The sequence below is a fragment of the Emys orbicularis genome, chromosome 3 (assembly GCF_028017835.1).
Source record: "Emys orbicularis isolate rEmyOrb1 chromosome 3, rEmyOrb1.hap1, whole genome shotgun sequence".
NCBI classification, from domain to species: Eukaryota; Metazoa; Chordata; order Testudines; family Emydidae; genus Emys; species Emys orbicularis.
This window is the reverse complement of record NC_088685.1, coordinates 81,065,465-81,087,404: the sequence shown is the minus strand read 5'-3', so window position 1 is coordinate 81,087,404 and position 21,940 is coordinate 81,065,465.

Below are 21,940 nucleotides of genomic sequence, written 5' to 3'. Positions count from 1 at the left end.
ACTCCAGACTACCACTACAGCTAGTCACTAAGGGTAGAGGAAGGACAGGGGAATTCAGGTGGCACTGTTCCTTAGGAACCTGCAGAGGGGGAGGATATCCAGAAACCTGTGCTATCATTCTTTCTTTGGTCAGGAGGGGCCAGATGAACTGCGACCACTAGTAATGCCATACTTGGGATACCCAGGAGCTCCTAACACTGCTCTTCAGGAGGTCAGGAATAAAGGGACCTCCTGTCATCTGCTGACACTACTGTTTAGGCAGCCATGGATTGGGAGAGGTTGAACCCTAGTATTGCAGCTGACCTTCAGAAGGCCGGGAAGGAGAAGAGACCACCTACTATTCCTTTGCCACTCTCTTGGAGATGACAGGGTCCTGATTGCTGTCACTGCCATTCCTGTTTCTCTTCAAGTGAGTAACAGACCATATTCCTCCTCCCCAACTGTTGCCAGTCCTCGTCTTCAGATGGCAAGGGAGGAGGAAGCTCCTGGCTTCCACAACTATTGCTATGCCTACAACCCAGCCTACTACAATTTGTGATGCCATGTCTGGGGAAACTCCTGTAGGGAACCAGGGTGGAAGGTACCTCCTACACACTACTAAAGAAGACTAAAGAAAAGGGTCTGCAGAGGAGACAGCCACCCTCTGTACACAAGGCCCTGTGTAGGGAGTGGAGAACTGCCACTGTTTTATTTTCGAGTGGAGCAAAGAACCCTGTGTGCAGGTACCTCCCTGCCATCCCCACCCAGAAAAAGGTATTACACATGTGGGGATCCCTCCCCCCATCACCACTCTGCCATCCCAGCAGTGGACCTTGTGTAGAGAATCTCTCCTGCCTCCCTCCCCCACCAGAAGACTTTGTGTTTGTGAGATAGTTCCATCTGTTGTGGTAGCAGTGGTGTCCCTTCTCTCCCCCATAAACACAGTGCCCCTACTGTTGGGAAGGCAAAAGAGACCCCCACATAGGACCTTATGCTGTGATAGCAGGTGGGTAGCAGGAAAGCCCCTTGTAAAAAGCATGTTTGATGTCAAGAGGAGATTTCCACACAGTGCCTTCTGCTGGGGTGGCAGGAGAGATTCTACATGCAACTGAGTCTTGGTGTAGCCAGTTCTCGTGATTTTTATCATGAGTCTCACAATACTTATGTTTTTCAGAAAATCCCAAAAGCTGAAATCAACAAATGGCACAAGAAGCTCAGATATCATTAAAAGATTAAGTTTCTCGCACTCATGGTTGCATATAAAAGCATAGAAACTAGAAGGGAGTGCATCCTAAAGGCTCAGAAACCATAAAGCAAATAAAAATAACCCAAACTGTATTAATAGGCTTAAAAATAATGAGTTTTAAAACATATCTCATGATTTTTTTGGAAGGGCTTGACTCACAATTTTCAGTGTTGGCAATATGATCCAGGGCTTCCTTTTTCCTGAATGTAACCCACTAAAAGACAAGGAATAGGGAGACCACCAGACATCATTCCCCTGCCCCTGCACTCTATGGATTTTTTGGCCCCAGTCACCACCACTGCAAAAATTGGACAGAGAAATATTGGGAGTAGGGCTACATGTGGGGTTGTTTAGCCCCATTTCCCACCCCCACACACACACACATCCTTAATGCAGTCCTGCTTCCTATTCTGCTTTTTTTCCCACCAGTTTTCAAATTCCCTTCATTTTTCTCTATCACCCCTCCACTTAATGAGTCTCTCTCTCTACTCTGAGGAAAAGTGTACATGAGGGTTTCCACTCCAATAGTATATCTGTAAAGCAGATCTGGCAAAGGGTATCATAAAAGAGAGAACCTAGAATACACACAGCTCTACATACTGGGCCCACTGTCTTGTTACCTCTTCAGTCTTCCTCTCTGTTGGGGTGATGTTAGGATGATAAGTCCCACCCTTTAACATAGAGCAAATGGGAAAACAGCCTACTGCTCACTAACAGGCCATAAAGAGAAACCAAGAGCACAGAAGAGCTCTCTATACACTGTAGTTTGCTTTCCTTTTCCATATTATGTAGTAGTGTGTATATATATGATCTGAGATGAAGTTAGTTGTAGGACTGTGAGGTTGTTTTGAACTCAACAGCCATATTTCCAGGAATGGGGAAATATAAACCTTTACAAATAAATAAATGACTTAAAGGAACAATTCTGATTTTCTTATGAAAAAGAACAATCTATGCCATTATGTTTCCACAATTATCAAACATAGCAACCAAATTAAAATGTCCATAAAAACCGTATGCAACTATTGTTTTTATTTCATGTTAAAATACTAAAATAAACAAGAATAATATAATTTGACCAGGTCATCTAGCTTGAGTTTATTGTACAAAATAGACCATTTATATCTGACATCTTCAGGTTTAGATTTAGGTCAAGCATGAAAGGTCAGTATCCATTGCAGGCCATCACCTTTGTACTTTGAAATGCTTGTTGTATTTCTTTTTAACTTCTCCTCAAAGGCTTTCACAAGCTTTTCTCCAGAGGCAGTTGTAAACTTCCCAATCCTTTCAGAGTTTTAGTTCTTTCCCAACACTATCTCAGGAAACCTGTGGACCAAAGATCACAGTGAGCTAAGTAGGGTTAGAACGTAGAAACATCTCCTCTGGGGTAATACCCAAGTCAAGGTCACATCATCTAACTATAATAATGTGCCGTGATTCAAAATTTCAAAAAAGAGATTATTGCTTCCTTATAGCAATAGTAACAACTGTGTGTGTTTGAGTCCACGGGGTGGGGAGGTGAAACAGCTAGTCCAAAAGGTCTACAGTTCTACATACATTCTGTGCATTATGAGACAGTGGACAGGGACCAAAGTTCAAATGCCTTCAGCCACCCATTAAGCACTTGTATTCCTGTCTCACCTTGCCTATCGAAGGGTGTTACAGCTTTTTTATGAATGAGATAAAACAATTAAAATATGTATAGCATCTTTATCATTATAACATTTACTGTGAAGGATCTGGACTAATGTGAACTCTCAGTGCAAAAGGGCAGTTATGCTTTAGGTTAGTGAAAATTTACATTTTGGGAACAGTTTAAGATCATTGGGCAGTGCTTGGTGAAATATTCACAGTAATATGTCACAGGGATTTTAGCTCTTTTTTTGGTTTGAAAACTCTCTGATATTAGGACTCTAAGACTTTGTTTTTTTTTACAAATCTAGATATAATTCAGAACTGTTCACTGAATACAAGTGTTTCCCTAAAAGTGGTCCATGGAGAATGGATTTGTACTGACTAAACTCCTTGTTTCCAGCTGCTTTTACAGGTGTCTAGATCTTTTATTGCAAAGAGCCTGGAGGCTAGTAAAAAAGCATCTGAAAACAAGAAAGAAAAAGCAGGCTGGCTACCTCTGCCAGGATCCACTGCTACATAAATGGAGAAAGAGAGGAAACAGGTTTCACCCACAGGGCCAGACTCACCCATGGGAGAGGAAGGCCCAGGGAAGAAACAAATATGGTAGATGGGCAGCTGAGAAGGAGAGAGAGAAGAGGACCAGATGATTGGCAAGAATGTCCAGGGAAATAAGACATCAAGCGGAAGGGAAGCATATGCAGAAGAGGGGGATCAGACAACTGGGAAACACCTATAGGGGAAGGGAAGGAAAAGGGTCTAGGTGGTAGAGAAGCAAGTATAGGGAAAGAGTGGGAGGGATTGAAAGGAAAGAATGAGAAGGGAGAGGAAGAAGAGATATAGACAGTGCAATTATTTTTTTTTTAAATGGAAGAATAAAACACATTGGTTTAGATAGTTAAATACGCAGACATGCCAAATGACAGCACAGCGGTGGAACTGAACCCCAAACAGCCTCCCTGACTCCCACGTCAGTCTCCCATCCACAGTTCACGTGAATGGTGAAAGAACAGAAGCTTGTGGAATGTTTGTGATGTTCTGTACCTCTGGGGAACACCCTACATCCTCATATTCATCCTTATAATATGATTGTGTGGTATCTAATGCAAAGTTTGTCATGTCGGGTGTCTTCGGAAGGCTCATGATGTACTGAGCATTGTTGTTATGGTAATGTTATAGGTTGTAATTTCATGTATATAGTTATGAGGCTGAAGATGTGTCCTTATGGCTTAAAACAAGCCCAGGAAAAAACTCTCCAGAAGCAGAGGGGCAGTTCACACCTCATCAGGCCATGTATGGGACAAACCCAGCCCAGCCTCACAGGAACAAAGGACACTGGCCTAAGCAACAACAAAGGGTCTGTTGGACTCTCCAGTGAGTCACCCCCCTTCCTTTCGTCAGTTTGGGACTTCGATGAGGTAATGCTCACCTGACCCTGAAGGGGGGGGGGGCAAAGCCAAGAGGGAAGAAAGGACATGATAAAAGGGAGAGACATTTGCCATGCATTTCCTCTCTCTTCCATCTCTATCTCCAGACATCACCACCAAGCAACAGAAGCCCTGATCAAAGGGGAGAGCCTGGCTGAAGGGCAACCAGCCAGCCTGTGGTGAGAAGCATCTAAGTTGGTAAAGGTACTGGAAGTGTTAAGATCAGTTTAGAATGTGTTTTGCTTTTATTTCATTTGACCAAATCCGACTTGTTATGCTTTGACATGAACCATTGCAGCAATACCTCATGTCCTCAGTAGAACTGTCCTACACACCATTGTATTCCCCTGTGGATACCTATCCTATAGTTCCCAGCACAGCTCCCAGAAGCCAATTTTGAAGGCCTGGGAGGACTATTTGAACCATTGGTGCTAGGGACATCTGTCCACACCGCTACTAAAATGGAGCAGGCTGAAATAGAACTAAGACTGTCTAAGCCTAATGGTGGCTGCCATGAATGTACATTTTGGAGCACCTTTGTGTGTCAATTGTTAGAGCAGTAAATTTCTCTCGTGTAGACACTAGATTTCTGTGGTTGTGACTGTCAGATCTTCTATAATAATTGAGGAAAATCTTAAAATATAGGAATTTTTAAACAGTAGGGACAGTTGAATGTTTATATGGCTTCAGGGATCTTAGAGTTTGTCCATTCCTAAAACTCAAGGTCTGTCTAAACAGCACATTCCTTATGGCACTGTGTAGAGTACATACGTGGGTACACCCCCTAGCTCAAGTAGACATAGAAGTGTGGATGGTGAGGCCTGGCTTAGAGAGCAGAGTAAATAAAGGCTTGAAATCTGTGCATATATACCCATGTACATACCCACACAGTTCTTTATTTGCCCAAACAGTGCCTCCCCTATCTATACTGCTATTTTTAGCTGGGTTGTGTCCAACTGCCTTTCCCCACCACAGGAAAAGTCTCCGGCAGTGGGGGAAGGCTCTGGTAGGTGAGGCAGCAGGGAAAGGCTCTGGCAGTGAACAGGGGAGATGCTGAAGTCTTTCCCTGCTGCTTCCCCCCGACAAAGCCTTTCACTGAAACACATAGCTACACACTGCAGTGTGGAAACAGCTTGTTTTCCACTGTGGTGTGCAGATACACACATCCTACATGCCAATGCCACTGGTGCACAGTGCAGACATAGTCTCAGAGACACAGGAGTTGCAAATTGCATATATCTTGTAACCTAAGGAGTGTATTATAGCTATATAGATCAAAGTAAAAGGATTATAATATTTTTATCTGAAGTGCAAATTATTCATCTTAATGCTAACTATTTTAAAACTATTAAAGTTCAAATTCAGAGTGTTACATGGTTTTTGTGGCTATCTGATTGTAATTTTAAAAGTATGTATTGTTTGCTACCAGAATTTGTATAGAACATAGATATCACCATGATGAATCAGAACCAATGATTCATCTTGTCTAGTATCCTATCTCGGATAGTAGTCTGCTCCAGTTGCTTCAGAGAAAGTAACCCTGCAGTAGGAAGTTATGGGAAAACCTGCCCTCAGGAAAAGTTTCCTTCTAACTCCCAAAAGTTAGATGTTAGTTTATGTACTGACGTTTGAGAGTTTATATCCTTTCCAAAATTCTTGTTTGGTTTTTAAAAAAAAATATTTATTATTGTAATTCTAGATATTCTTGATATCTCATTATTGAATCCTGCTGAAGTCTGGGCCTCAAGAACATCTTGTGGCAATGAGTTCCACAGGGTATCAGTCCTTTATGTGGAAAAATATTTTCTGGTATTAGATTTGAAATTGCTACCTTTCAGTTTCATTGAATGCCATTTTGTTCTTATGTTATGAAAGGGTGAATAGAAGTTTCTTGTCTCTTTTTTTTCTCTACATGCCATTCTTTATTTTGCATATTTTTATCATGTTCCCTCTTCTCTAAATAAACAGTCCCAATTTTTCATATGACAGTTTTTCTATCTCTAATAATTCTCACTGCCTGTAATTTTAACCCCCAGAATTAAATAGAAATAAACTGCACCAGTAGAGTCCATTTTTTTCCAAACAATGTAGGGTAATGTTCAAAATCCAAACCATTGTTCAAATACAGTAAATACTGCCATTTATCCAACCATCTTAAAACTATACATGTACAACACCTCAGTTATATTTTGGTAAAGTCTCTGTTAAACAACTCATCTTCAGTGTTTTGTTTGTTTGTTTTTGTTGTGTTTTCAAGGTATTTTAAGGAAAAAAGAATTTCTAGCACCGTTTGGCACGCGGCTCGCCAGCGTAAGCACCCTAGCGGGCCGGGCCAGTTTATTTACCTGCTGACGTGGCACGTTCGGCCGATCGCGGCCCCCACTCGCCGTGGTTCACCATCCCGGGCCAACGGGGGAGGCGGGAAGCCGCGGCCAGCACATCCCTCGCCCGCGCTGCTTCTCGCCATCCCCATTGGACCGGGACGGCGAACCGCGGCGAGTGGGGGCCGCGATCGGCCGAACCTGCCACGTCAGCAGGTAAATAAACTGGCCCGGCCTGCTAGGGTGCTTACCCTGGCGAGCCGCGTGCCAAACGTTGCCTACCCCTGAAACACAGCAAGACATTATCATTTTAGTGTTAAGAAAAAACTCTACAGTGATAAAATAATGTGTGTGTAGGCACTTCAGTTCTGATCCCTTTTGTAATGTGCATGTCTGATATGTATTGATGTACAAAAAATTCAGTAGTCCCTTCCTTTGGGAGTATTTACTCTGTACTAACCCTCTTATAGGAACTTTTCCCCCAGCATATTCTTTGAGGGCTGGCCCTTTAAACTTGGCAGAGGCAAGAGCTGCAGCCCTAAAATGGCTGTTTTGGCCCCAGCTGCTGGTTGCTGCATCTAACTCCCTTCTGGCTGGTAAGAATTATTAACTTCTGTCATGGGGAACAGGCACACTCTCACACTGTGTGGTAGACAGAAGGCTGGAATATATTGACAATTAATAATACAAATAAGCAGCAATAATAACAGTTCTCTGTCTGCAGGGATGAGCTGAACAGATTCATGAAGACTTTAGCTAGCACCAAACAATGGCTTGCTGATAGTGTGGTTCCAGCTCAGGCTTGTCCTTCTGTCATTGTTTATCTAAATGGCTACCAAATGGGGAAAAGGAGGAATGCACATGAAAAATGAACTGTGACTAATGAACTATTTGGTTATTAATGCTCAGTTCAAGGTATATTTCTGACTACTCTTCTGCTTTGCATTCAGTGGCTTCCTGTTCCCTCTAAATTTACAAGGAGTTATCTATTTCCTAGGAAATTCTGGGAATAGTCTAATTTCTGTGGGTTTCGTGAGATCACTACTCGTGGCTGTGCTGTGGGGGAGGGCAGGGAGGGTCTGTGGCTTATGACCCACCTACCCCCACTTCCTCCTTTCCAGGAATGACCACTTCTTTGCCAGCTGGCCCACTAGGTTGAGATACACCTCTCTGCTGCAAAGCCGTTGGGGCAAAACATTGTGTGCTTGTATGTGCCATAAGGCTTTGTTTCTATACTAAAGAATAGACAGCTGCCACAAACAGGTGGGCTGTGAGAAATTAGACCCAGTGCACACTCAGGTGCAAAGGGCTCTTCAGTGGTTGTACTCAGAGCTAGGAGAAAGCTGGAGGGTTGGCAGAAGAATGTGAAGAAGGGAACTGTGATGAGATGGGGTGTGGACCACTTGTTTGGAGGAATAAAGTAGCCTAAGGTATCCAGAACTCAAATATTTGCCCTAAATATATTTTACTGAGGATAATTGTACTCATCTTAAGTTCTTCAAGGGTTAAAGCTGATTTTCAAGATATTCATATCACTTGGACTTTAAAATGTGAATGGACTCTGACTTTGCTGCTGTTGGTTGGTACAATAATACAACACAACACAACACAGCTTGACAGTGGCTTGATAAAATTCATAATGCCTTCATCAGAAGTAAGGCTGAGTCTTAAGTTTTGACAGATATTGAGCCACTCTGCGGGCTCCAGGAGCTGTGGGTAGATCCATGCTGCTTTGGACATCACAAGCACTAACAATCTTGTAAATAGATTGTCTGCAGTCTTCAAGCCACACAAACGCAATTCATGTCCTGGACATATTTGTGCTTTAAAATATCCAGTGAAAAATAATGGAAGGCCCTGATTCTGATTTCACTAGGACATGATCCAACTTTCAGTGAAAAGGTTCATAGATAGGGGCACAGGGCTGGGACTTGAGTGTCTTCACTCAGCTTCACTCCTCATCTGCCCTTGTCACCCTCTTCTTCCCTACCCTGTTTCCCTCACTCCCTTACATTTTTATCCACTTAGCATATCCCCTCCCTAGCAAATCCACTCCCCTCAAAAACTGCGTAACTAACATGACACTTGCTGCCATCACATAATTCACTCTGCTTGTGTGTTATACCCCTTTTCCCATCCTGTATCTGTCTTGTCTACTTAGATTGTAAGCTCTTCAGGGCAGGGACTATCTACTAGTCTGTGCCTAGCACAATAGGGGCCTTATTCTTGGTTGACCCTTAGTCACTACTGTAATAAACATATTAATAATAGGTTTAATTATCAACTAAAAATGGGAGATGGACCATATCTTAAAAGTGATATAAATCAGTAGTAACTCCACTGGAATCAATGGAATTATGCTAGTATTCAAGTCTTTTTTTTTTTTGAAAAAAAAAGTTTGAAGTATGTACTTTTAAAAACAAGATGCAGCACTAATTGACTTGCATAACAGAAATAACCTTGAATGCTCTAATCTAGCATGCAATTAAATATCTTTCAGCAACAATGATTCTGAAAGAAATTTTCTCCCTTTCTATGTTGAAAGATATTAAAGCAAGAAGAACTTATAGGAAATAACAGGAAAACTGGGTTCTGCCATTCACATGCCAATTCAGTTTCCAGCAGGCTGATGACTACATCCCCAAGCAGTCAGAAGTGGCATTAATTGGCACCTTGTTGGAAGTCTCAACTGAGAAGCCAAGAATCAAATGGTCATGGAGACACACCTTTTAAAAAAAAAAATTTACTTAATTGTTGAGGTACATTGGTGGGACAGCATGGAATGTGAACTGCTGCTCCATATTGCTAAGATATAGGCTAGCTACTTTTATCATAACACAAACTGAGGAAAATAATAAAAACATACAGCATTGAGAAAATATTAGTGTAGGCTCAGAAATAAAATCAATGTTCTTTGCTGAGGATCTTCTGATATAAAAAGCTTTGTTATACAGGGCTATTTTACAAGGGGTTAGTTCCACGACCTTCCTGAGAACAAGAAGGAAGAGCATTTCCTACCAGAGGTACAGCCAGAAAATACTGCTATCCTCTAAATTCTAACAGTTCCATACCTTTATAACTATGAAAACACATTGGTATATTGGAAATTAGATGCTCAGAAAGATAGCTAGGACCAAGTCTATTTACAGTTGTTCTAGTACTGTTTTGTGGATAAATAAAATATTTTACTTTTTTTTAGTGCCTGATCAGGTATCCTTCTTGATTATTAGAATCACTTAACGATTTTTGGATGGGAGAAAAATTAAATCTCAATGTAAAGTCAGATGGAATTCACCAAAGCAAGTGTCAAAGGTTCATCTGAGACTGCTTCTTTTCTGCTTACCAAAGGAGCATTTGGAATGCCAAGAAGAGAAAGCTAATATTCAGGAACTTATTCTCATACCAATATGTGGTGAATCTTATGCATAATTCTTCACTCAGTGATCTTATCTATGTTATACAATTTTCTCATGTTTGAACACTATTGTGAATAATCAAGTTAGATGACAATGCTGACCACAATTCAGTGGTCAGTGTACACTATGCTCTGCATAATATCCTATAGTGCCCAATCATTTTCAAACTTGGAAAATAATGAGCGTAGATAAGGCCATTACCATGAGACTATATGGTCTTAAATAAATAAGATTATTAGTGATTACATGTTGTTACAGTTGTTATATGCCTGCAAAAACAGCATGGGGCCACATGATATTCCAGGTACATGCTTGCAACTCCTATGAAAATCCATTGGCACAATTTAGGATCTTATCTTGCACTACTGAAGTCAACAGAGATTTTACAATAGACATCTATGGAAGAAAGATTGAGCCTTAAGTAATTAAATTGGAATGTAAAATGTGTCATAGACTATGTAACAAAGGGTTTCATTACAATTATCAGACATGTAATATTGAAGACTGGTTTAATAGTACTTTTCCCATTTGACATTTAAGAATTTTAATTAAGGTGACAACAAACATAATTTCTATTGAGGCCCAGTAATGTTTTTTCATACAGGAGGAAACAAGTGATGCTTTCCTTTGCTCTAGTTTCCAAAACAAAGCAAACCAACCAACAAGAAAACCAATCCTCAGAAGCTAATAAGCTAAGAATGTTGGCTTTAATGAGCCAATGTAATTATAGCTTTTTCTACTGATGATTAAATCAAACTGCTTAGAAGAAAGATCCCTGTGTGTGGCTTTTCTCAATAGCCACATTATAAAAACTAACCTTTTATATTTAGATGTAAATGCCAGAAATGTGTCAATACTACGGAGTATATTTTTCCTCTAAATACTGGCACAGCATTACAATCAGTGTTAATAGGAATTACACATGTTCATCAAAAGACTATTCCCCCCCATGCCTCTTCATATATTTACGTCTTACCAGACAGACCAAAGCATCAATATGCCATATTATTGCTTCCAGATTTTGCTAACAATATCCAATATATGGTTCAACTTATTCACTCCACTTTATGCTAAGACTGTATACTACTGAAGCAACATGAAAGAGAAGGGGGATCAGGCACACTTTATAAACTGCATCAGCTGAGATGTTCTTGCCCAGACAGGGAGGTTATGCAGCCTATGTAGACCAAACCATTAAGTTTTAAGGAGCTTATAAGTTCTATCAGGACATGACTTCTATCTTTCTGTATATCTTAGTTTTCCACAGCTCTCATCAGCATAATAACTAAACATTCTTCTAATCTGCTGGACCATTCAGGTGCAAAAGTGGTTGAAAACTCTACCTGTAAACTAGTTAACTTAGGAACACAAAGATCATCATACCACATCTGATCAGTTGCCCATTTTGTCTGATACCCTGTCTCCAATATGGTCCACTCTACATTTAGTAGAAGGTACAAGAAACCTCACTAATGGGCAATTTTTTAAAAATAAACTGACCACAGAGAAAGCTTCTTCCTAATGTCTATAATTTAGAATGAGAATTTATATTCCCTGTATTTTGTATTCTTTTTTTTTTTCATATAGATTTTTAAAAATCTAAATAAATAATGGCCAAGACTTTCAGAGGTAGATAAGCAGGCAAGGTACAATTTGCAAACATATTCAACATTGGCCTAACTCTACTCCCATTTAAGTCAATGGGAGTTTTACGCCAATGCTGAGTGATTTGGAAAATCTCATTTGTAAACACAACAGTTATTTGAGTGATTGTCCTCAAAGATTCCACTCTTGTTGCGGATGTCCCCCCACCTGCAACCTTACAAGATTGGATTCTTTTGGCCAGCAGTATCCATTCACCCTGGCTGGCTTTGCTTACCTTCCCCACAAGGACATGAAGGGTGGAGTGGGCCCAGCCATCCCTCAGTTTCTTCTTGCTACCCGTGACAGCAAGACAGAACCCCAACAGTGTCCACCTGCTTCTCTGCACACTGTGCTGGATAGTTTTGTTGTCCATTGGCAAGACACACGCAGAAATAGTTTAATCAGGTTCTGCTTTTTACACTTGAAGCCCTCCCATTCCTCAACACCCCATGCCCATGTGATGAGACTAACAATGTCAAAAGCAAAATCTACAGGGTTAAAAACCTGCCCTTCCTGTGAAGCTTCAATGCCACTCAGTGATGGGCACTGTAAGTTCCTATTTTGTTTAGCAGAGGGATATATTCCTCAGCAATCTATTACATGTTGCTCCTTCTCTAAGCAGACTCAAAAAGCTAGAGAAGACCACTTAGAATTGTTTCTTTTGGAGTGCTCTAGACAAGCACCCTCAGACACCAAAAGGAGGGATACAAGTATAGCTCTGGAGTCTGTATTGGTAGTGAGATGTTCTTACTACCCACCTCCAAGCAAATAGATAACTGTCTGTTAGTCACCAAGAGTGGAATCCATGTGGACAATCACTTGAAGAAGAAAGAATGGTTACGTATATTACAGTAACTGTGGTTCTTCAAGATGTTTTGTCCATATGAATTCCATGACCACTGTCTTCCCCACTACTAAAGACTCCTACTCCTCTAGGATTCTGTAATAGGGAAGAAATTGAGGGACAGTTGGGCCTACTCTTCATTTTATGCCCTCAGCATATCTACTGCCCAGACACATCTCCAACAGACACTGCTGGGCAAAAAGACATGATTTCATGCACGTGGGTTCATGTGCACTAAGAATGGAATCCATATGGACAGCACACCTTTTGAAGAACTATAGTTACTGTAAGGTAGATAACCTTTTTAGGCACCTAACTAAGTGCATTTGGAGAGTTTTTGCATATAGTTTTTATTTTTTTAAATGATGGTTGAACCAAGCACAAAGCAGCTAGGCACCTTGAGAGAAAGTTCACATTTTGGGAGCATTGGGAGCCTGGCCATGGGTTAGGTGTATTACATAGTTTTTCAAACTAGGTGAGAAGGAGCAAAACACCGGCTCTTGAAAGTTAAACTCATTCATGGTCAATGGGATGTAGATTCCTAATTGCATGTCACTTTTGTAAAATAGGACTTTTGCTCTGAAGTCACTTAGAAACCTTTGGAAATTTTACCCAATGTATCTGAGAATTTGTCTAGATCTCAGTGGGATTACTGCATGGATTTTACTTGTGTAAGGCTTTGAGAATTTTATTGCTTCAAGAGCAGTGGTAACAAGCTTCAGGGATGTTGGTGAACATTGCAGGAGGAAGCCATAACCTTGTTCAAAAATACAAAAACAATGCATTGTTTGCTGGATGAAAAGCAGTAAGTAAAATGGTTAAACAATGACTATGTTCAAGCTTTTAACAGTGTATTACAAACAATGACACTTTTAAAATGGAAATGTTCTAGAGAGATACTGAAAGAGGGGATGTTTAAAAAACCTCAGGGTGTATGAGTAATTTGAGATTATTTTAGCAGGTTGGTAAATGAGGACATTTTAAAAACTCCCCCATGTTCTAATAATTCATTTTGAATTTTAGCCAAAGTTTAAAAGGATACTTAGACTCATCTAAGTGGTATCAAGCAGAGTGCCCCAGAGGTCGGTCCTGGGGCCGGTTTTGTTCAACATCTTTATTAATGATCTGGACGATGAGATTAATTGCACCCTCACCAAGTTCTCAGATGACACTAAACTGGGGGAGAGGTAGATACACTGGAAGGCTAGGGTCCAGAGTGACCTAGACAAATTGGAGGATTGGTTCAAAAGAAATCTGATGAGGTTCAGCAAAGACAAATGCAGAGTCCTGCACTTAGGAAGGAAGAATCCCATGCACCGCTACATGCTGGGGACCAACTGCCTAAGCAGCAGTTCTGTAGAAAAGGACCTGGGGATTACAGTGGATGAGAAGCTGGATATGAGTTAGCAGTGTGCCCTTGTTGTCAAGAAGGCCAATGGCATATTGGACTGTATTAGTAGGAGCGTTGCCAGCAGATCGAGGGAAGTGATTATTCCCCTCTATTCGGCCCTGGTGAGGCCACACCTTGCATCCACTTTTGCATCCCCCTACAGAAGGGATGTGGACAAATTGGAGAGAGTCCAGTGGAGGGCAACAAAAATAATTAGGGGGTCTGGGGCACATGACTTACGAGGAAAGGCTGAGGGAACTGAGCTTGTTTAGTCTGCAGAAGAGAAGAGTAAGGGGGGTTCCAAAGAGGATGGAGCTCGGCTGTTCTCAGTGGTGGCAGATGACAGAACAAGGAGCAATGGTTTCAAGTTGCAGTGAGGGAGGTCTAGGTTGGATATTACGAAACACTATTTCACTAGGAGGGTGGTGAAGCACTGGAATGGGTTACCTAGGGAGGTGGTGGAATCTCCATCCTTACAGATTTTTAAGGCCCGGCTTGACAAAGCCCTGGCTGGGATGATTTAGTTGGTGTTGGTCCTGCTTTGAGCAGAGGATTGGGCTAGATGACCCCCTGAGGTCTCTTCCAACCCTAATATTCTATGATTCTATGATCTGAGGGTTCATTTTGTGAGCTTAACTTGGTTAATTATGCTAAACCTAAGAGTAATACACCATCTAGATTTACAAACATTTAGCAAATTATGTCCTAAAGTTAGCCAAAAAATATCAGACAATGGGATGCAATTGATATAGCTGCATCCAGCAATTCTTCCCTGGCTCTTCATTTCTGACTTCATTAATGTTACTCAATTATTTTTTCTTCCAAACAAATACAGAGAGCAAAATCCTTTAAAAGTTATCAGGCTGAACTGTGCTGGAGCGTAGGGGAAGGAATTCTCCTCCTAACAATGGAACACCTGCACACTCCATGACCAAATGCTACAGCCCAAGGATTCTAATAGCAGCCACAAACCACTTTGCTCACCCAACCAGGAGTTTTACGTAGTGGATCTGTATAGTAAATGGACATATTGGCCTTTTTACCAACCTTCTGCTGGCTTATTTACAGCCCCTCTTCTCCAGTTCCTTTAATATCTAAATACTGCACATAACTACAGAGCACAAAACTCTCTCCTTTCTTCCAGGCAGTGGAGTGTGATTGAGATTATTACTTATCCCTTATTATTATTGTGAGATTATTCCTTATTTACTCTAAGAACATTGATTCAAAGTTTTTATTAAAAAGGCATGGTTTAAGCTTGATTTCAAGGCTTGGGCTAAGTCTGATCTCTTCTAGCAAGGAGTTCTACAGCCACATGGGTCACATGCAGCAGGATTGTAGACTTGTTATCTTTTTCATGTGAATATCTTGAGTCAGTAAAAGGTCTCCATTATAAAAGAGGACCCAAAATATTCTTTATTACAATATAAATATATAATAAATATACATTGAAGTAAAGCACTGGCACTACCACAGGAACCTCACAAACCATCATATTTTACAGATTCTTCATGTGAGGGCCAGAATCTCTTACAGGTTTGTGTTGGCTTGGCCAGTGCAGGCTCTGATGGAGGAGCCTCTAGAGATGTGTGATTGTGGTGCCATGAGTTGCTTGCAATCTGTGTGCAGGTCATAGAGGAGCATGATTCATAGTATCTCCAGTGCTGCCACCACAGGGAGGGCTAAAGCTGCCTTCTGCAGTGAAAACTTTGCTTTATTACCCTGTGGATACATTGCTGCTCACCTCATTGTCATGGGCCTTACTGATACAGGAAGCTTGATTTGAAACTTCCTGAAACTTCAGAGATGAAATTGTCCCAGAAACTTTAATGTTGGTGTGTTCTGATGTAGTGTATTGTGGCTCTGCCTAGATAATACTTTGCTGTTCACTCTCTTCATCTAAAATTTGGTGTGTGTTTTTATCCCACCCTTCTCCCTACCCAGCATTGTACAATGATTTTTGCACCCCTTATAGTGCATACTTTGAGTTTAGAAACTGTAAAAGAAGTCATAGTATTGACTCAAGCCAAGTTAGAAAAAAGCATGTATTTACCATCTATGTACACAGTACCCATACTGATAGGAAATCTGCAAATTGTAGGTTGCTTCTCTCACATACACTGGTGCAAATCAGAAGTAACTTTATGGAATAGAGAGGAAAATCAGACCCAAGGGATCAAAATCACATACATGGGAACATTACATTTGGGCTTGTGACCGAATGGGGGAAGATATTGTAAACCCTGCCCAGGTTTTAGCAGGAACACTGTTAAAAATCTCTTCCTTAGTAGTGGAAAGATAAAATCTTGTTTTAAGTACAGAGATTATTGGGAAAACTTTCCATGAGAGAAGTGTGGTTCAGCCCAGCTAAGCATGATTCTTTGACACCCTATATGGGAGATGGCCTCTAAAGTCTATGGCTTACACAGTTCAGGGCAATGGCATCTGTATTCCCCCCTTGGTCCACCAAGAGCACTCACTCTAGGATCCCAGTTCTTGAGCAATCACCTCTCTTGGGCAGAGATCCTAGGTCTCTCTCCCCGCAGACCTGGGTGTTAAGGCCACCAAACTCCCTAATTTACACTGTGATATGCCCAGCAAGAGAGACTGCCTACAAGGTCAGCATCTGCACTTGACTTTCTCTCCAGAGATTATACCCACTGTATTGCCCCCGGTTATAAATTACCACACAACTCTTTATAAGCAAGCACCATTTTCTGAAGGAGAAAGCATTGCTGAGAAAACTTATTAAAAATAATAAAATCTACACACATGCTAAAAAGCTTACCACATGTCATCCTAACTCCATCCTCTGGCTCCAGTAAGTGTCAGTCCTTCAGAACACACGGCTGGGTTTTCCCCATGGTTACAAGTTCATAACTGTCTCAGATTCAGAACCAGAACCCAGGGTGGGCAGTTCAGCTAATTCTTTATGCAGCTCAGGCCCTTCATCTTGTCTCTAAGAACAGGTAATCAGCAGACTCCTCAGGCTGTAGCTTCAAAAGGCTGGGTTTTTGCATAATCAGAGGTGGTAAATTTGCATCCTCTCCGTAGGTATTCCCCCAGCAAATCCACTTCACATTTATTGTCCCAAAAGTCCATTCTTGTCTGGCACATTTTCAATGTAGTCCTTTGAATGCCAAGACCTAATATCTGTTATACCTCCCCTCTGAGAGGTTACATACAATCTCAGCCGAAAATAACACATCAACCATTCATCTAATACACTGGACTCCAAATATTCTTAGATTTAATTCAATAAAGTCTTCCAGGGATATACAGAAAATTACCATATCTGTCAAAATTTGTATCTTATTTTCCTTATCAGAAAACTATTATAGCTGAAAAATTCTTCTATCTGATGGCCTCAGACTTCGGCTGCATACAGCCATCTTAATTTAGAAACAGCAGGGAGTCTTTTGAACTGTTAGTTTAAATTAGAGCTGGTTGGCTATTATTAGTAAAATACATTAGTGGGGGGAAAATTTGCTATTCTTTGTTGAATAAATTATTTAGCAAATAATTGCTTTCAGTATTTAATCAGTTCTAGTTGGAAATTAACTATAGGATTTTTTTAATGTGTTTGTTTTGTTTTAATATGGCTAAATGTAAATGTATACAACTGGGAACAAAGAATATGGGCCATACTTACAGGATGGGGGACTCTATCCTGGGAAACAGTGACTCTGAAAAAGATTTGGGGGTCTTGGCGGAGAGTCAGCTGAACGTAATCTCCCAGTGTGACACTGGCCAAAAGAGCTAATGAGAACCTCGGATGCATAAACAAGGGAATCTCAAGTAGGAGCAGAGAGATTATTTTACTTCTGTTTTAGTCACTGTTGCTACCATTGCTGGAACACTGTTTACAGTTCTGGTGCCCACAATTCAAGAAGGATGTTGATAAATTGGAGAGGGTGCAGAGAAGAGCCACAAGAATGATAAAAGAATTAGATAACATGCCTTATAGTGATAGACTCAAAGAGGTCAAGATTAACAAAGAGAAGGTTAAAGGGTGGCTTGATAACAGTCAAAGAACCTCCATGGGAAACAAATATTTAATAATGGACTCGTCAATCCAGCAGAGAAAGGTATAACATGATCCAGTGGTTGGAAGTTAAAGCTAGGCAAATTCAGACTGAAATAAGAAGTAAATTTTTAACAATGAAGGTAATTAACCACTGGAACAACTTGTCAAGTTCATGGTGGATTCTCCATCACTGACAATTTTAAGATCAAGATTGGATGTTTTTCTAAAACATATGCCTAGAATTGTTTTGTGGAAATTCTATGGACTATGTTATATAGAAGATGTGACTAGATGATTACAACAGTCCCTTCTGGCCTTGGAATCTATGAATCTATGAATTTCACATTACTACTGTATCCTGTGATAAATAAAATAACTATTTCATAGTAATTAATCTCCCCATAATCTAGAAAACACTAGTTATCATAATAGTGCACACAGTTACAATTAAATTAGTTACTTCATATCAGTCTCACAGTACATAACTGTTTTCATATGAAATTCATTCTCATTAAGATTCTAGCTTTCAGCCATAAATGTGACTAGCCTGTATTTGAGAAGGGTTTCTTACTTAATTTAATTTCCAGTCTTAAATTTTGCCAGGAATTCCTTAGAAATTTCCTACATTATTTTAATTGTAAATGTGTGGTTTTTTTCTTTAGAAAGGTTTTCCAGGAAAAAAAGTGTAAATCAGCTCAAGAGACCCACTGTACACTATAATATATACACAAAGATTTGTCTGTACAATATGATCTAACTTTTTTATTCATAACATAAGCTACTATAGCCTAAAAAAGTTAGATATCTCTTATGTCACACCCAGATACTACACTTATTTTGCCTTGGATTGACTACTAAGTTACATGCCTGAAGACCCCTTAGGTACTTCTAATTTTTAGATGGCCAGAAATAAAGTTTTATCATTTAAGTTTTATCACATACTAAAAGTAATCTGTGTACTTCCCCTGTCAGAGCCTTCTTGCACAGTCTAAGTGAAATCAGGTATTGATTTTAACATTTCATCTGAAATTGCACAACTGAAAATGGCCTTGCTCATATACTGTACATGTGAACTAGTGACCTCATTGATTCCTGCCTGACATTTGAGATCTCTGTGCACACTGCTCTGTTAATCTTCTAAAACCTCTCTTAAAATAAAAGCACCATCTTCTTGGGAATTATGCGCATCCCTTTCCCATCAATCCAGTTGCAAGAAAGGTAAGATGAGTCCAACACCACATGAAAATATGGCATTAAGACTTTACAGCAAATCCCCTTGGGCCTGGTCTACACTAGGAGGTTATGTCGAATTTAGCAGCGTTAACTCGAATTAACCCTGCACCCGTCCACACGACGAAGCTATTTATTTCGACATAGAGGTCTCTTTAAATCGATTTCTGTACTCCTCCCCGACGAGGGGAGTAGCGCTAAATTCGACATGGCCATGTCGAATTAGGGTAGGTGTGGATGTAATTCGACGCTAATAGCTCCGGGAACTATCCCACAGTGCACCAGTCTGTTGATGCTCTGGACAGCAGTCCGAGCTCAGATGCTCTGACCAGCCACACAGGAAAAGGCCCGGGAAAATTTGAATTCCTTCTCCTGTCTGGCCAGTTTGAATCTCATTTCCTGTTTGGACATTGTGGTGAGCTCAGCAGCACTGGCAACGATGCAGAGCTCTCCAGCAGAGGTGACCATGCAATCGCAGAATAGAAAGAGGGCCCCAGCATGGACTGATCGGGAAGTCTTGGATCTGATTGCTGTGTGGGGCAATGAGTCCGTGCTTTCGGAGCTGCGATCGAAAAAATGGAATGCGAAGATCTACGAGAAGATCTCCAAAGCCATGACGGAGAGAGGATACAGCCGGGATGCAACGCAGTGCCGTGTGAAAATCAAGGAGCTGAGACAAGGGTACCAGAAGACCAAAGAGTCAAACGTACGCTCCGGATCCCAGCCCCAGACATGCCGTTTCTACGAGGCACTGCATTCCATTCTAGGTGCGGCCGCCACCACTACCCCACCACTGTCCGTGGACTCTGACGATGGGGTATTGTCGACGGCCGCTTCCTCGGAGATGTTCGCGGATGGGGAAGATGAGGAAGGAGATGAGGAGGACGAGGCAGTCGACAGCGCTTTCAACGCTGATTTCCCCGACAGCCAGGATCTCTTCATCACCCTCACGGAGATCCCCTACCAACCCTCCCAAGGTGGTAACCCAGACTGTGAATCAGGGGAAACATCAGTAGGTAAGTGTTTTAAACATTTATTTTGAACAGAATAGGAATGGTATCTTAACAATGGGTTTTTCATGATTAGTTTGCCCTAGGCGCTTTAGTTTCTAGTTCTTGCCAGTGCAGCTACTGGAAAATTCTGTCAATATGTCTGGGGATAGATCAGAAATCCTCCTGGGACATCTCCGCGAAGATCTCCTGGAGGTATTGTGAAAGCCTTTGCATCAGGTTCCTGGGGAGAGCGGCCTTATTGCGTCCTCCATGGTAGGAAACTTTTCTGCGCCAGGCTAGCAGCAAGTACTTCGGGATCATTGCCTCGCAAAGCATGGCGGCATACGGCCCTGGTGCTTGCTGGCATTCACGCAGCATGTGGTCTTTCTCTGTCTCCGAAATCCTCATCAGAGTGATATCACTCATGGTGACCTGCTTTGAATTAGGGGAATGTTAGTATTGGGACTGATTGCCTGTTCCTGTACATAACTGTAACCGGCCATTTACAGCCACGCGGTGGAGGCGTGACAGGGGCAGCATGCAGGGATCTTTCCCGGGGACAGCCGTGAGGGGGGTGGGGCAGGGGCAGAGTTCATGCTGGCTGGATTGCCGGCAGCAGGAACTGGCCAACGCTAGGAGCATTGCTCGGAACGTGAAAGGAGGGCACTGCTATAAATTAAGCTTTAAGCAGCCAAAAATCTACGGCTTACCATGTCCGCCAGCTAGCCGAATTCCGTTGTCCGGCCCCGCTTGTGTGATCTGTACAGCAAGACCCCAGGCACTCAATGGGAAGGCCGAAAATTCGACCTTGTACTGAGTGTGCATGTGATAGGTGCTGTGCATGGTCTTGGTCACAGAGAAAGACTATATTCATTGTTCGCAAAACTGTATCTTTGTGAGGAATTCACTCCCTTTTTCCCATCCCACAGCTGCGAGTGTCTCCCGAGCTACCCCGGCATCTCCCTCCCAGAGACTGGCGCAGATCAGGCGATGAAAGAGAAGGACACGGGACGAGATGTTCTCCGAACTTATGGGCTGCTCCCGAGCCGAGGCGGCACAGCAGACCCAGTGGAGGGAGAACATGTCGCAATACCAGTGATCACACAGCGAACGGGAGGACAGGTGGTGGCAGGAAGACCAGCAGGCAACTCAAACGCTGCTTGGACTAATGAGGGAGCAAACGGACACGCTCTGGCGCCTTGTAGATGTTCTGCAGGACCGGAGGCAGAAGGACAGAGCCCCGCTGCATTCTATCTCTAACAGCCATCCCCCACCACCAAGTCCCATCCCCCACTTACCCAAAGTCCAAAGAAGGAGGGGCGGCAGGGGCTGTGAAAACAGTCACTCCACCCCTGCAGACTGCTCAAGTAACAGAAGGCTCTCATTCCCAAAGATTTGATAAGTCCTTTCCTTCACTCCAAAAGCACCTCACCCAAGCCCCCGTCCCAGTTTCATCCCCTAACTGTGTAGTTGTTAATAAAAAAATACGTTTCTGTTAATTACTGTTTCTGTCATGTTCTTTTAGAGGACGGTGTGTTTGAAGGGGGGAAGGGGGTTGGTAATTGGAGAGGACAGTCACCTTTACCAGGGTACAGACACGGGGGCAGGTTCAGCAGAAGGTCACACACACATTGCAGTCACTAGGCACCCTGGTCAGTCTGGGAGGTGGTTTTCATGTTCTGTGTGTGGGGGCTATGTGAGTTTGTGGTGGGGGAGGGCGGTTACAGATCTTATGCGGTCCTTAGCCTGGATGACAGAGCCACGCAGCAGGGGATCTGTAACCGCCCTCCCC